Source organism: Neofelis nebulosa, chromosome 2 (genome assembly GCF_028018385.1).
Source record: "Neofelis nebulosa isolate mNeoNeb1 chromosome 2, mNeoNeb1.pri, whole genome shotgun sequence".
In the NCBI taxonomy this organism is placed as follows: Eukaryota; Metazoa; Chordata; class Mammalia; order Carnivora; family Felidae; genus Neofelis; species Neofelis nebulosa.
Genome location: NC_080783.1, coordinates 189,902,748 through 189,918,151, shown reverse-complemented (window position 1 = coordinate 189,918,151; position 15,404 = coordinate 189,902,748). Strand labels below are relative to the sequence as shown.

General features: G+C 49.4%; 1 protein-coding gene across 3 annotated transcripts in view; it reads right to left on the bottom strand.

Annotated features, from left to right (window-relative positions):
• Positions 1-15,404, bottom strand: part of HIVEP3 (HIVEP zinc finger 3) — a 473,741-nt gene that overhangs the window by 97,948 nt on the left and 360,389 nt on the right. For all 3 annotated transcript variants that reach the window (XM_058717826.1, XM_058717829.1, XM_058717828.1), the window contains one exon: positions 777-974. The gene's annotated coding sequence lies outside the window, so the exon portion shown is untranslated. The remainder of the gene's footprint in view (positions 1-776; positions 975-15,404) is intronic.

Sequence of the window (15,404 nt, the reverse complement as noted above, 5' to 3'; positions counted from 1 at the left end):
CTTCAGTGATTCTGACACACCCCGAAGCCAGGCAAAACATCCAAAGACATATTCCCAGCCCAAAGAGCTCTAACGCCACACACCTAGCCTGAACCACAACCTGAACTTCTAACCTGGAGCCACAGAGCATACCGGAAGAGCTAAATATTTATATACACAAATACATAGATGGACGCCGAGGCCCCTCCTCAGGCTAACTCAATCAGCATCTCTGGAGATGAGGTCTTTCTACTAGAAATTTTAAAAAACTTTCTAGGTGATTCTAACGTGTAGCCAGGGCTGAGAACCCTACATCCTTTCACTTCTTTACTGCAGGGAGGGTCCTGAAGAGACGCCGCTCAGTCTTCAACACCCCCTGTGCTCCTCTGAGTAGTTAGGGGGTGGCCAGGGGCTCTTCAGGCAAGAGCCATCATGGGGGTGGGCGGAGAGGGGGACAGAAAAGACGGTGGAACTCTGGTGTGTGGGCCGTCATGTGAGGAGGCTGCGGTCTCTCGAGAGGAGTTGTTGCCACGGACAGAATGGAAACTGAGGAACTGGGAAGACAACTGAATTTGGGGGGAGGCAACGTGGAGGCAGGGAAAGAGTGCTGACCCTCAAGGTCTCTGCTCTTGGCCAAGGAAGTCCTGATGACTTCCAGTTTCCACAGAGGCTCAAGGAAGGCAATAGTAACAATAACAACAACAATACATTCGGAAGAGGAAGAACAGTAGCGAGCTCATGCAAAAGACCAAAATGGCGCCCCCATCGAGCATACTCACTGATGGCCTGTTTCTTACCTGTGCTGAAGGCACCACTTTCGATGACCAAAACTAAAACACTGTTCTCTTTGGAAACCAGCGTTCATGTCCACTTCTGCTACGTGGCCTTCCTCTCATGCTCTGTTCTTCCCTCTGGAAGGGAGAGCTTGCCTGGCCAGTATCTCTTGAGGCTCCACCACGAACTAGTTAGAGGCTGCCAGGTTTGTGCCTTGAATCCTGCAGGAGACGGTCAAAAAAAGTATGATCAAAGAGGTTGCTAGGTCAACTTCTTCAGACACAGAACAACCTCTGCCTGGTCCCAGGAGGCCCAGGCCCCCAGCTCCTCCCAAGCTGCTCATCTTGGGCTCGATCCCCATGTCCCTTGGGAAGACAATGTGGTCCTGGTACCTTGTATCTTGCACACGGCACCTAACTTCTCTGAGTCCCCTGTTTCTTCACCAATAAGTAGGCAGAATTCTAATTCTAAGATGGCCCTTAAGGTTTCCCGTCCCCTGATGTACACATGCTGCATAATTCCCAGGACTGTGAACAGGATGGACTTTGCTCTCGTGCTTAGGTTATGTTACAGGACACAGCTGACCCCAAAACAGATTATTCCATGGGCTTACCCTACCCAAGAAAGTCCTTTAAAAGCAGAGTTTTTTTCTGGCTGGTCGCAGAAGAGGAAGTCATGGGAATTACAATCAGGGGAATTTGACTTGCAAGGTTGCTTCCTTGAAGATGGAGGGGGCATGTGGAAAGGCCACCTGAAGGGGTGCAGAGAAGCCCCCCCGCCTCCCCTGACAGCCAGCAAGAAAAAGGACCCGAGTCCTACAGCCAATGGATTGTATCTGGATTCTGACATCAAGGGAACAAGGCTGGAAAAGCAGAATTTTCCCCAGGGCCTCAGGATAAGCGCTCAGCCCACAGGTACCTTGATTTCATCCCTGAGCAGAGGAGTCAGCCTCTCTGTACCAGAATTCTGACCTCTATAACCATGAGCTAACAAATAAGGGCCACTGAGTTTGAGATGATTTGCTACACGGCGAGAGAAAACGAATACAGCCTGCACAAGTGATGCATATTCGGGCCTGCGTGGAAATTAAATCCAATAGTTGGACAGAAGAACCAGATTCCCCAAATCACTAAACCAAATGGAGCACTCGAGGCCAAAGGGAAGGGGCTCAGGGGTCAGCGGATGAAGGAGGGAGCACCAGTTTTCAATCATCAACTTACACGCTGTTTGTAAGGATCAAATGAGAAAAGACAAGGGAGGGCGTTTCGTGCTCCAGAAAGCCTGAGTTGTTTTAGTTGAGTGTAGTGTGTGTGTGTGTGTGTGTGTGTGTGTGTGTGTGTGTGTCGCATCCACGCTGCTCCCCTGGGCCTAGGCTTTGGCTTGTCTGCTGGAGTCAGTGTGCTGGAATGGCTGAGGATGTGGCTCCTAGAGCTAGGGTACCTGGGTCCCCGTCCGGCCCTGTACTCGTGACCTCTGTGTCGCCTCCCTATGCCTGAATGCGGGGCTAAGAAATAGCAACTACCTTCCAGGGTTTTAGTGATTTGGTAGACCAGTGCCTGGCGCTGCTCTGGGCGTTATCCCACAGTACACCCAGCGATCTAGGTCTGGAGTCACCTGCTCATGGGCCTGGGGCACTGTCATGACTTCCTTCTCTTGGGCACCGTGGTTTTACTGGCACAGCCTTGGAAGAGTTAATGTTCCGGCAACTACGTCCCGCTGCTGACTCCTACGAAATGTGCAGGTAACTGAAGCCACTCTGCTCTCCCCTCCCTGCCACACCAGCTGCTCTGGAATCCAGCCAGCGCTGCCCCGCACCCCAGGGCAGCATTGCGCCACCCCACAGTGGCCTCCGTCTATCATTTCCTGATCCTGCTGCCCGAACCATCCGAACTTCTCACCACTCCTCGGTTTTCGTCAACCCCACATCCTCTGATAGATCTCAGTTATTAATACAAACAGCTGTGCTCTGTCCCTCCCAGTGTCAAAACCCTGATTTCTTAGGACGGGCTATCCTATGAACACTGTCTACAATTCCCCACCTCTGAGCGTAAAGACTCTGGAGTCTCGCAGGACTTGTGGACTGCACACAGCTCGGCCGGGTCAGTCTGACCCACTCCCCACCCCTAGAGACTTGCACAGGGTCTCACACACAGTCGGAGTAGAACAAGTCTCTTTAGAACCTAGCTGGGTTGCTCATTCATTGAACCGAGCACATTCAGCACCTATTTTGGGTCAGGCCCAGTGGGAAGGGTAAAGATTCAGTCCCTGCCTTCAAGGGGATCACTATTGTGGGAGGAGGGGCCAGGAACAAAGGAATGCATAGACTCACTGGTTCTGAGTGACTACACCTAGAAGTCAGGAAGAAAAGAGTAGTCAATTCTGATGATGTCTGAATGGATGAGAGAGAAAGAGAGAGTAAGAAGTGTATGTAGACAGGAGACCCCAAACTGCGCGAATGTCCGAAGAATTTCATGCTATCTGTGTGGCTGGAGGTGAGAGGTAGTGACAGCTCAGGAGGCGAGAGCTGGGCAGGGGGAGAACTTGGTATACGTAACAGGCTGGGCTTGATCTAGCAGCCGAGGGAGGTCACGGAATCGTCTTAATCAGCGAGGTAATGCAGTCGGGACCAGAGGTGTGGCTGGAGCAGAGGACGGGCTCAGGTGGAGGGAGCGAGCCACTGTTCTGCCATCCACCAGCGGGGCCAGCACTGCCCGAGTGCCGCTCCTGGCCTCCAGCAGCAGGTGAGTGGGCCGGGCGGACCCGCCTGCATCCGGTCACCAGGAAAATGTTACACACACCTGACGTTCTACATGGTACGTGGAGCCCATGGGTTTACCTCTTCTCCCCCAAACTCCGGGGACACAGAACAACGTTCAACGAAATAAGAAAGGTTCAAGTAAGAACAGTCTCAGAGAAGCACCAGCCGGCCAGCAAGTCTGAGCAAAAGCAGACAAGGAGGAATGACAGAAAATCGAATCAAAGCTAAGCCGGCTTCACCCACCAGGGGCAGGGAAAGGCCCACGTGCTAACTGCCAGGGAGGGAATTGTGCTTGGAGGCCGCTGGAGCCAGGGCAGGGCTGGCTGGCCAGAATTACTGAAATCCAAGGGTAATGAGTGAATCCTTCAGGTTTCCAAAGAGACAAGAATGGGAAGGAGAGGAGACCCGAAGCCACCTACCCCACACCTTACTGTCTTCCTTAGCATGACTCTCTTCCAGGAGACTCTAGCCCTGACACATGCTTTGACTGCTCTTTGCAGAAAGTTCCTGAAGGATCCATCAGCTCTTCAACAGTTTGTGCCCTAAGATTCTTGGAGTCCCTTGCCTTGCCTCAAAATTCACCCCCCCTTACCCTCACCCCCAGCCTATGGTGTGGTATTCCTTGCACCATCCTGATGAAGCTCCCACACTGACGTACCCATTTAAAAATTTTTTTTAATGTTTATTTTATTTTTGAGAGAGAGAGAGAGAGAGAGAGAGAGCAGGGGAATGGCAGAGAGAGAGAGGGAGACAGAATCTGAAGCAGGCTCCAGGCTCTGAGCCGTAAGCACAGAGCCCGACGTAGGGCTCGAACTCACAAACCAAGAGATCATGACCTGAGCCGAAGTCAGACGCTAAACCAACTGAGCCACCCAGGCACCCCTTGACATATCCATTTTATTTTTTTTTATTTTTTTTTTTTCAACTTTTTAAATTTATTTTTGGGACAGAGAGAGACAGAGCATGAACGGGGGAGGGGCAGAGAGAGAGGGAGACACAGAATCGGAAACAGGCTCCAGGCTCCGAGCCATCGGCCCAGAGCCCGACGCGGGGCTCGAACCCACGGACCGCGAGATCGTGACCTGGCTGAAGTCGGCCGCTTAACCGACTGCGCCACCCAGGCGCCCCGACATATCCATTTTAAAGGAGACTTTCAACCCTCAGCAAATCCCGATCTTGCTGCTTCCTCTGGATATGATAAAGCTCCATGGAGGTGATGCCACCCTTTACCCAGGTCAGCAGTGGGCTCAGCTTTGTCTCTGACTCTCCAAAAATTTTGAGAATCAAATTGCCATTGGACTTGACATTACTAACTGCCAGAAGGCAACAAATACTACAGAGGTCTGAGGAAAAAGGGTTAAAAGATCTGTTACTCCACTGGCTCTCAAAGCCAAAGACAGAAGTACTAAAAATAGTATGCCCCTTATCTTTTCTTAAGACAATTACTCAAGGAATTACTACCACAAAATTAAAACTGTATCAGAATAAGTAACTCGAGAAAGGGCAAGACAGGATACACAGGAAACAGTGATGAACAATAAAAGAAAAATGCACAGTCAAATCTAAGCAAATGCTGATAATAATGGTCTCATTTGGCTGGGAATTAGCTCCTTGACACTAGAGGAGCATGGGTTTTAATTTTTTAATTTAAGGGTAACCATTTCCAGAAAAAAAAAAGATACAGACCTCTTAACTACTGTGTGTGGGGTCGGGGGGGAGAAACAAAAAATTCGATTAATTAATTCAATTAATTAAGCGTTAGACAGGTAAAGGAAAAGGTATCATAACCAAAAGACATAAAACAAGCCCAAATGTATCAATAAATAGAACAATGTGAATAAATTAAATGACTGTATTTTGAGATAAGAGATTAGGTTGAATGGAAAAAAAAAAAATCCAGCCATCTGCTGTTTGGAAGTGATACATTTAAAACAAAAGGAAAAAGGTTGAACAAAAAAAAAAAAGGCAAAAAAATATAATAGGCAAAATGGTAACAAAAAATCCAGGAAAGTTAACGTTAATATCAGACAAAATGTAAAAAAATGTTAAATAGAATAAAATGGGGCACTTTAGATTGCTAATGGGTCTATTTCTCCAAGAAGGCACATGAATCATGAACCTTACCTTCACCCTGAACAGTGGAACCATAAAATATATGAAATCATACAGTTTTAGAAACACAAGAAGACCAACACAGAATAGTGTCTTGAACACATTACTCTAAGTCTGATGGTACAAGTAATCTCTAAAGAAAAGTAGGGAGGTTCTGAAGATACAGCTGGTAAGCTTAACTTCATCCATATGCAAGAAGGAGAGAAAACATCTTTTTCTCCAATGTCTTCGTACCTGACTACAAGAAAATCTCAAATTTCCAACATGTATACCACAGTCTGCGGTCCCAATGCAACGGAGTTAGAAATTAACAAGCAGCTAAATAAATTAAATAAATAAATAAGTAAGGAAGGAAATCATGCGCATGATAATTAAAAAATGCTTTTCTAAATAACTTGAGTCAAAGAGGCACAAAAATACCTTTCTAGAATATTTATGAATGCATGACATTGAGCATCCTACTTTTTAAAAATCTGGGGAAGGGACCCCCGGGTGGCTCGGTAGGTTAAGCATCTGACTCTTGGTTTTGGCTCAGGTCATGATCTCATGGCTCATGGGTTTGAGCCCCACGTCGGGCTCTGTGCTGTCAATGCAGAGCCTACTTGGGATTCTCTCTCTCTCTGTTCCTCCCCTGCTCGCTCTCTAAATCTCTCTCTCTCTCTCTCTCTCTCTCTCTCTCTCAAAAATAAATAAATAGGGGCACCTGGGTGGCTCAGTCGGTGAAGCGTCCGACTTCGGCTCAGGTCACGATCTCACGGTCTGTGAGTTCGAGCCCGCGTCGGGCTCTGTGCTGACAGCTCAGAGCCTGGAGCCTGCTTCCGATTCTGTGTCTCCCTCTCTCTCTGGCCCTCCCCCATTCATGCTCTGTCTCTCTCTGTCTCAAAAATAAATAAACATTAAAAAATAAATAAATAGGGGCGCCTGGGTGGTGCAGTCGGTTAAGCGTCCGACTTCAGCCAGGTCACGATCTCGCGGTCCGTGAGTTCGAGCCCCGCGTCAGGCTCTGGGCTGATGGCTCGGAGCCTGGAGCCTGTTTCCGATTCTGTGTCTCCCTCTCTCTCTGACCCTCCCCCGTTCATGCTCTGTCTCTCTCTGTCCCAAAAATAAATAAAAAACGTTGAAAAATTAAAAAAATAAATAAATAAATAAATAAAAAATAAATAAACAAACAAACTTAAAACATAATAAAATAAAATACAAATCTGGGGAGGGTAACCAAAACTGCACTGGGAGGGAAATTCAGACCTTAAATGCTTTCGTGATAAAATAAGAAAGACTGAAACCAAATGAATTAAGCACCTAACCCAAGAAGCTGATAAAGGGTAGAATAAACAAAATGATCTATGCGGAAGAAACGAATAAGTTGAAAACAAAAATGAGTGAACGAGAAAAGCATAGCAGCCACCATGAAAGAAATACACAGCTGCAGACTGGCTCTCTGAGACCAACCCCAGGGACAAAGCCCTGGCTGATTTGAGTAACAGGAAAGGGCACAATCACAAAAAACCATCAAGAAGGGCAGTATAAACAGGTATCTGAACATTTTTTTAAATTGAGAGAGATTCATACATAACTTGATGTCAATGAATTTGAAAACTGATGACTTTCTAGAAAATTATAAACTGCAAAACCGAAGAAGAGGGAGAACCTGATGACCAGTAACCGTATAAGAGGCTGTCGAAGGTGTAATTACAGTGGAGGAAGAATGGATTATTTAAATAAGAAAGCTGTGACAACTGGCTGGCTGTCTGTCCTTCCAACAAGTACTTACTAAGCACCTAGTATGTGTCAGGCACTGTTCTGGGCACCGGAGAGTCAGCAGTGAACAAAACAGAAAAGATGCCTGCTTTTCAGGATCTGAGGATCTAGCCAGGGAAGATGCGTGTAAACCTACAAGCATGAAATAATTGGGATACGGTGAGGGAAGGCGGAGGATTCTATTTTAAATAGAGTATGTGCACCAGACTTAACACAAATTTATTGGGATTAAAGAAATAAACAATACATATCAGCAAGTCCACGAAAATACCAGAACTATTAGAATATTTGTGTACCTTAGTGTTGGAAAATAACTTTCAAAGGCTGAACTGGACCTCCATGCTCTTAAAGGAAAAGATGAATAAATGTGCTTACATAAAAAACACTAAGCCCTACATACAACAAAAGGCCCCAGCAACAGTTACAAAGCAAATGACAGGCTACGTAAAAATATTTGCAACATATAAAAATAGGGCCAAGGTGCCTGGGTGGCTCAGTTAGTTAAGTGTCTGACTCTTCAAAAAAATTTTTTTTAACATTTTATTTTATTTTTAAATTTTTTAAATGTTTATTTATTTTTGAGAGAGAGACAGAGTGCAAGCAGGGGAGGGGCAGAGAGAGAGGGAGACACAGAATCGGAAGCAGGTTCCAGGCTCTGAGCTGTCAGCAGAGCCTGACGTGGGGCTCGAGCTCACGAACCCAAGATCATGACCTGAGCTGAAGTTGGACGCTCAACAAACTAAGCCCCACAGGCAAATGTCTGACTCTTGATTTAGGCTCAGGTCACGATCTCATGGTTCATGAGATCAAGCCCCATGTTGGGCTCTGTGCTGATGGCGTGGAGCCCGCTTGGGATCCTATGATTTCTTCTCTCTCTGCCCTTCCCCTGCTTGAACTCTCTCCCTCTCTCTCAAAAATAACTAACCAAACATTTTAAAAATAGGGTCATTATCCATGATATATAATAAGTACCCACAAAACATTAGGAAAAGCTAACAAAATGGAGAGAGGAAATAAATAATTTTCAAGGAATGAAAATGTCTAATAAAGATAGGAAAAGATGCTTGGCCTCACTAATTATTAAAAAAGATATAAGTTAAAGTCAATATCAACTCTCCCCCATTTGGTTGGCAAAGAGGAAAATGATGGCCACCATCAGAGATGGAGATAAGAGGTGGCCAAAATTTACGTGGAGCCAGCGGCTTCCCAAGTGCACACACAAATATACATCATCTTCCAGGAACGTACACACAGATGTCACACACAGGTGATCACTGCAGCAACATTTTTACCAGTGAACATGGAAACAACCTTACTATCCATCACTAGGGAACTGGTTTAATAAGTGAATGCTGATAAATCCACCCAATGGAATAGTCATGGGACTATTTCTTAATGGAAAATAATTCCACACTCCTACCAATAACAGAGATTCTCAGTGGTTTTTTTCTAGGTGTTGAACATGGAGTTCAGCCCTTCTCCGGGGCGATCTCCCTCCCCTGCCACAGCAGGATGCAAGGCAGGACGGGGACCCCGATTTCCACATGAGGCTTGGCAAGGTTAGGAGACCTGGTAAGTGGTGAACTTTGGTCCATCTGACTCTGGAACCCCCACTCTTAGCCACTACACTCACTTCCTGTCAGTGGAATGGTGTGGGAAACGGGGCAAAGTAGCATCACACACACACATATCGGTATGGCTGTGACTGCTGTGGGCCTGGAGAATAATCCCCAAGCTCTCAGCTCATCTGAGGGCTGGGACTGCAAAGGGACAGGGTTTGGAGTGTCACTGTCTTCTTTATACATTTCTAAATTGTTCTCTTTTCTTTTCTTTCTCTCTCTTTTTTTTTTTCTTACAATAAGCATGTTATGACTTTTATAAAGACAGTAATTCAAAAATGATATCAAAATGTCTTCTTTTCAGAAAATAGCTGAACAAGGAAGGCCTATCAGGGAAAGAGGGGCCCATGTGCAAGGTGGCGCCCACCCATGGCAGGAAGGACTCTTCTGCAGCTTTTCTGCAGGCCCCACCCAAAACCTCAGGGGGAGGGAGGGGCCGTCCTCTCCACTCCCCACCCTCCCCATGGAACCAAAGCATCGCGGCACATCCGGCCTGGGCACTGGGGTTGGCATCACCGCAGGGGAAGTTCAGCTGTGATGGAATGAAAGAAAAGCCCCAGATGTCTGCAGGGGCCAGCCTCACTGCCACAGCGTGAGGCAGCCAGGACGCCACGACTCCAGCACTGGACCTCACTCCCCGATCCCAGAGAAGGCCCTGGCTGCCCTCTGACACACAGCCTGTCCCACCACTGTGAACAGGACACCTGCAAATAAGGCTGGCACACGGCTGAGCTGAGTCTGATCTGCTTGGGGCGGGGATTCATGGGACAAATCTATCCATCTGTATTTTTATTTCTGCTCTCATGGTCTGTGGGTCACTGAAGAGAGAGGAACACCCAAGACACTGGGACACACATGGCAGAACCACAAGGAATAGCCTTGGTGGGTCGTGCTGGGCTACTTAGCAAACGGGAGGGGAAACAGGGAGAATTACTGGCAAGCCTCATTTACCCAGCGCCACACAATCCTCATGGGTGGTGCAGAGTGTTGGTCCAGGCATCAGAAGGGCTTGGGTTTGGACCCTGGTTTCACCCAGGAATAGCTGTGTGACCTCAGATGAATTACTTAACTTCTCTGAGCCTCACTTTCCTCACGAGTAAAAAGTGAAAAACATCACCCTTCCCTGGGTTTGTGGTATAGATCACATGAGACAACATGTGTGAGAGATGTGGCACAAACTCAGCAGACAAGAGGCACTCAATAAATGCCCTAGCCCTTCTCCAGCTTCTGCAAGCTGCCCTTCTTCTGTCAGTCTTCCCTCCTAGAGATCCTGTTTCACGATTGGCTCTGCAAATTTTTCTGCCTTCTTCCCTGCAGCCGGGCTGGGGCTCTCACTTTTCTGGGGTGCTCACCTTTGCTTCAAATGCCTGCACTTGAGTCTGAGAACACTGTCCATATGCACTGGGCAGCCCAGAGGCTGCTTCTGGATCTCTCCCGGGTCCTGGCTGCATTGTCCAGATGAGAGGCTGTTCCCTCCCATGTAGTAGAGTGAGGTGTCCCAGACAAGGAAAGCGAGCAGAGAGAAAGGCAGAGGGGCTCAGGGCCTCTGATACGGACAGACAAGACCTGTTTTGAGAGTACCTGGTGACTCTCAGTAAAAGCAGGGTTTTTAAAAACAGAGGATGCTGATACATTTCCAGTTGTTTCGAGGACAGAAAAAGAGGAACTTCAAGGGCAGGGTAAGGGATTCTGTGTCGTGAGAGGCAGGAACACCCGGGCCCCTAAGCTCCATATTGGGACTAGGCAGAAGGAATATTCACGGTTTTCAGGCACTGCAGGGATGGGGAGGGAGGCACTGAATGGCACATGGAGGGCACCCAGCCCAGGAGTCCAGGAGAATAAACAGTGGTAGGGAGAGGAGCTGCGGTCGAAACCCCAGGGACTGCACCGGCTCAGACAAGGTGTAGAGGAGCTGTTTCCTGCCATACTGGGCCACGCCTTGTGGGGGCCCTCTCGCACGGGAAGTCTCCCCTCGCTGGTGTGGTAGAAAGCCCACCGGACTGGCTCACACTTGGGGTCCCGCTGCCTCCAGCTGAGTGACCTTCCACAAGGCCCTCCTCGTCACTGGGCTAGACCACAGGGTGCAAAGGGGAAGAGACCTGGGCCCCTGCCTCAGATGTCACAGATCTAGTAGGGAAGATGGGCCAGAAAATCAGCGATTATGGCCCTTTCTCCCAAGGCACCCCACACTTGGGCTGCTTTCTCCCCAAAAGGCTCATCACATCTTCCCCAGTTTGGAGAGACAGAAGGGACGGGTAGGGAGGGAAAACCAATGTTTGTTGACTGCCTACCATGTGTCAAAGCTGTCCCTACATTATGTCACTGTCACACTGATGCTACAGGCAGGCTCCTTCACCATCACATGACAGTCGAGGGAGCAGACGTTCAGAAAACAAGGAGATGGGGTGGCCTCGCACAGCAGGACAGCCCCAGGCTTTGGTCACAGATAAAACTGGGTACCTCCAGCCTCTGCCACTGTGTGGCCTCAGGTGCCATTTAACACTTCAGGTCTTAGTTTCCCCATCTCTAAAATGGTTGGGAGAAGAATTAAATAACATAGAGGCGACTTTCCAAACAATGACCTTCCCGCTCTTTCTCTTTTGGTTATTCCTGATCGTTCAGCTTTACTTACACTTACAAGGATTTTGCCCTCTAAAAGAAGGAGATTCCAGATCCCATAACAGGAGGACACAGAGAGAGAAGAGCAGGTCTAGACTCTGGGAGACCCCAGGGAATGCAGAGCGTCAACCAACGGGCCCACCTTCGGGAAGCAGTTAGTAAGCGAGACCCGCTGGGAAGAAGCAGGCAGGGTGTGGGTGTTTGGAGGGACAATTGCTTTGTGTCCCCACAACGACTGCCTCTTGAGTTGAGAGGGGAAGCCTGGTGACCCGGGGCCCTCAAGGGACCCAGCTGAGCTTCTGGTCCCAACCTGCCCCCACTCCTGCCCAGGGCCGCCCCTCCCCCACCCCCACCAGTTCAAGGGCTCAGTCAGGCAGCGGAGGCTATGCCAAAGGAAATTGTTTGCTACAGAGCCCTCTGGGTCTGCTCTGCCCTTCTTCCTTTTTTTGGACTCTGTGGCTGTTTGAGTGGGTACCTTTTTCCATAGAAAGTTTCCATTGCATCAATTATTTGCATTGCCACCTCCTATATGTAGGCCGTTCGAGTCGGTGAACCGACTCTTTGGGCCCTTTGGGCCCTTCACAGTCTATAGGGGGGTCAGGAGGGTCTGGGTCAGCCCTCAGAGCCGCTATTCGGGGTTGCCGGGTGGCTGGGAGGAATGGGCCCGACCCTGGCAGGACTACCTTTCATCTGCTCAGTCCCCTTAGGAAAGACCTTTTTAGGGTGGGATTTAAGAGCACAGGCTCCTGGGTTTGAATCCTTCCTCCTCGGCTTGCTAGCTGTGTGACCAGGGTCAGGTTGTTCATTTCACATCTCTGCGACTCAGTGAACTGGTTTGTAAAATGGTAACAAATGTAGCGTCTACCTGGTCGGATGTAGGGAAGACTCCATTGGTTAATCCAAATTAACCATTTGGAATTAAATTAAATTAAAATGTTTAGAACAGCGCCCGGCCTAAAGCCTCAGTAAGCGTCAATAACTGTGGATGAAGTTCTTTTCTGTCACCCTTGCTAAGACCCAGTGCCTGTCCCCTCATCTAGACCAACACGTGACAGAGTCCAAACTGTCCTCCTGACCTCACTCTCTCCACAAGGCCAGATAAACTGCCCTGATACCCAGCTCTCACCTGGCCCGTTCCTGTCCCAACTCCTTCAGCGGTTCCTCCTGGAGAGTACAGTCCCCACCTGGGATCACCCTCACAAATATGCCAGGATGCCCCTGACGTCACCGTTCCCGTACAAACCCCTGCCCTTGCCAAAACTGCCTGCTCAGAGCGTTCACGTCCCCTCCCGTGCAGGGCTCTGTCTGGAATGCTTGTCTCCGTGCCATTGTGGCCGAATCCAACCACAATCCACCATTGTGAGCCCAGCTCATATGCCCCCTCCTCCACGAAGCCCTCCATGACCAACCCTCCCTGGCCAGAAATGATCTCTTATAGATAGCATTTGGTCTCTTTATTGTGGCATTTACCGCCTCTCCCGTGTGTGTGTAATACAATATATACAAATTCTTGTCGGCATCACAGACAAACCACACGAACTTTGAGGACAGGACTGGGATGTGTCTGATTCATCTCTGTATCACTCACAAAGCCTTGAACATAACTGGTGACAATAAATGAGTGAATAAACACTGAGTTCTCTCAATTTACTACCCCCGGGTAACGGGAAAATATCTGTAGGTGTGTTGGTGAAGATGAATCAACATCCCGACAGCATCCACATGCTTTTCTTGGTTCCTCTTGGGGGAACCAGCAGATGGGGGTATCATCCAGGGACTGGGACCAACTGGCCTCTGTTGCTGAGTCCCAGGTGAGCAGCCCAAGGCCCAGGGTCAGATTCTGAATCTCAGCGCGGGCGTCTTGAAAGTCACCCAACGCATCCCGAGAAGTCCAGGAGCCATCAGTGACCTCTCCCCCATCCCCCATATCCCATATGTCACCAGATTCTTAGTGAACTGGCCCCTGAATGGTCTCAAACCCATTAGCTCCTCTCCACCCTGCCCACCCCCCACCACCGGTCCGTGCAATGCAAAGGGGTATTTCTGCGTCACAGAACAGCACAGATCGCGGTGCTCCACGACCACTTCTGATGCCTGCTGACTGCCATCAGAAATCCAGATGTCTTTGGAAAGGGTCAGAGCCTCTTCCCCATAGGGCCACCGTGACCGTCCAGCCTCACCCTTCTCCTGACACTCTGCCTCACCCCTTGCCTTTCAACTACCTGATAGTTCCTGAGCACACTGCCTTCTTCCCAGGCTTCAAACCCTTGTTCGCCCTGTCTCTTCTCTCAGGAGGGTCCTCCCTCCCCTTCTTTACCAGCCAGACTCCCCCCCGCCCCATCCTGTGAAAGCTCAGCTCTGGCCAAACCTCCTTCTGCCCCAGCCCCACCACTGTCCCGGGGCCCAGCCAGAGCTCCCTTCCCTCACGCTCCTGGCCCTCCACCCAGAGCTTTGCTGTGACACCAACCACATCACACTGTACCAGTTTTCCTTCCGCTGGGCTGCCTTCCCTGCAGATAGCCAGTGTCTCGGGGGCAGGAACGACACATACTGGCTGTGTACTCCCGTGCTCAGCACAGCAGTTGGGGTGCGGAATCGGCACACGACCACTGGCCTGCCTTCCAGGGTGTTGCCTCTGACATCACCACATCCAGGACAAGCAACAGGTGATTTTGCCAAACTGGCGGGTCCAAGGTCCACCTGAACCAAAAGGTTTTCCCGGGGAACCTGCCATCTCTCCCTGTGCGGCGGCCCCAGGACCCCGCACAGCTTGGCGCTTCCCCTTGTGCCTCTCTGGGACTCCGTTTCCTCTTCCGTCAGACCAAAGACCAAACAAGCCCATCTCTAAAGAACCCCTTCTGTTCTAACTCCCTGCTGAGGAGTGGATATTATTTATCAGCCAGAATAATTCTTCCCGATTAAAGAAAAGCAAACAGAAGGAGCCAGGCATCCTTCTCTGCTCCTCCTGAAGCCAAGCTGGGTCTCCGACTCTGCAAATGATGCAAGGTGCCCTGTTGATCCTTGAAGGAATGCTCTCATTTGGTGGCATCTTCTATGTCTTTATGAGCCAAGGATTTAAAACACCCTTGCACATCTGCTCCTTTTTTTTTTTTTTTCCCAATTTTAACAATTGGGAGTAATTGGTCTTTCTCACTTTCATTTTACAGATAAAATAGGGCTCAGGGAAAGGAGCAGCTCCTGAGAGCCCTCCCTCCAGCCAGTGTGTGGGAGACGGAACTGGCCCCTGGGTCATCTGGGGCCCCACCCGACAGACAGGCAGGGAGCTTTAACAAAACAACAGCACAAACCTATTTCTGTGCTGTTCCCTGGGCTTTCTTCATACAGAGAGGTGAGGGTACAAAGCCCCACAGTGAGCTGGTGGGAGGGAGAGACGCCTAAGTTCCTAGAAGCCAGGTTCCTTCCAGGCAATGCTGAGAGCCAGACTTTGTCCATCCAGGCAGAGAAGCCTGGGTTCCAGCCCCTTCTGCCATTGCACGCATCCAGTCCAGGACAGGGCAATGCCTTGTTCCACCTGCTGGTCTCCCCTGCCTTCCTGGCTGCGGGGCTCCTCTTCTAAGACACCCCCCCTCCTCTAAGACACCCCCCCCAGCCCAGTGAGGGCTGACCGCACTTGATCTGTTAACCAAAACAGGGAGAGACCGAAGGTAAGGGGCTAGGGCTGTAATTCTGGGCCCTCTTTCCAGCCTAGCTCCTTCACTTCTTACCACAGCCTTGTGCTATTCCTTTGAGGACACAGTGGACCTGTCTTCCAAATTGGATTAGAA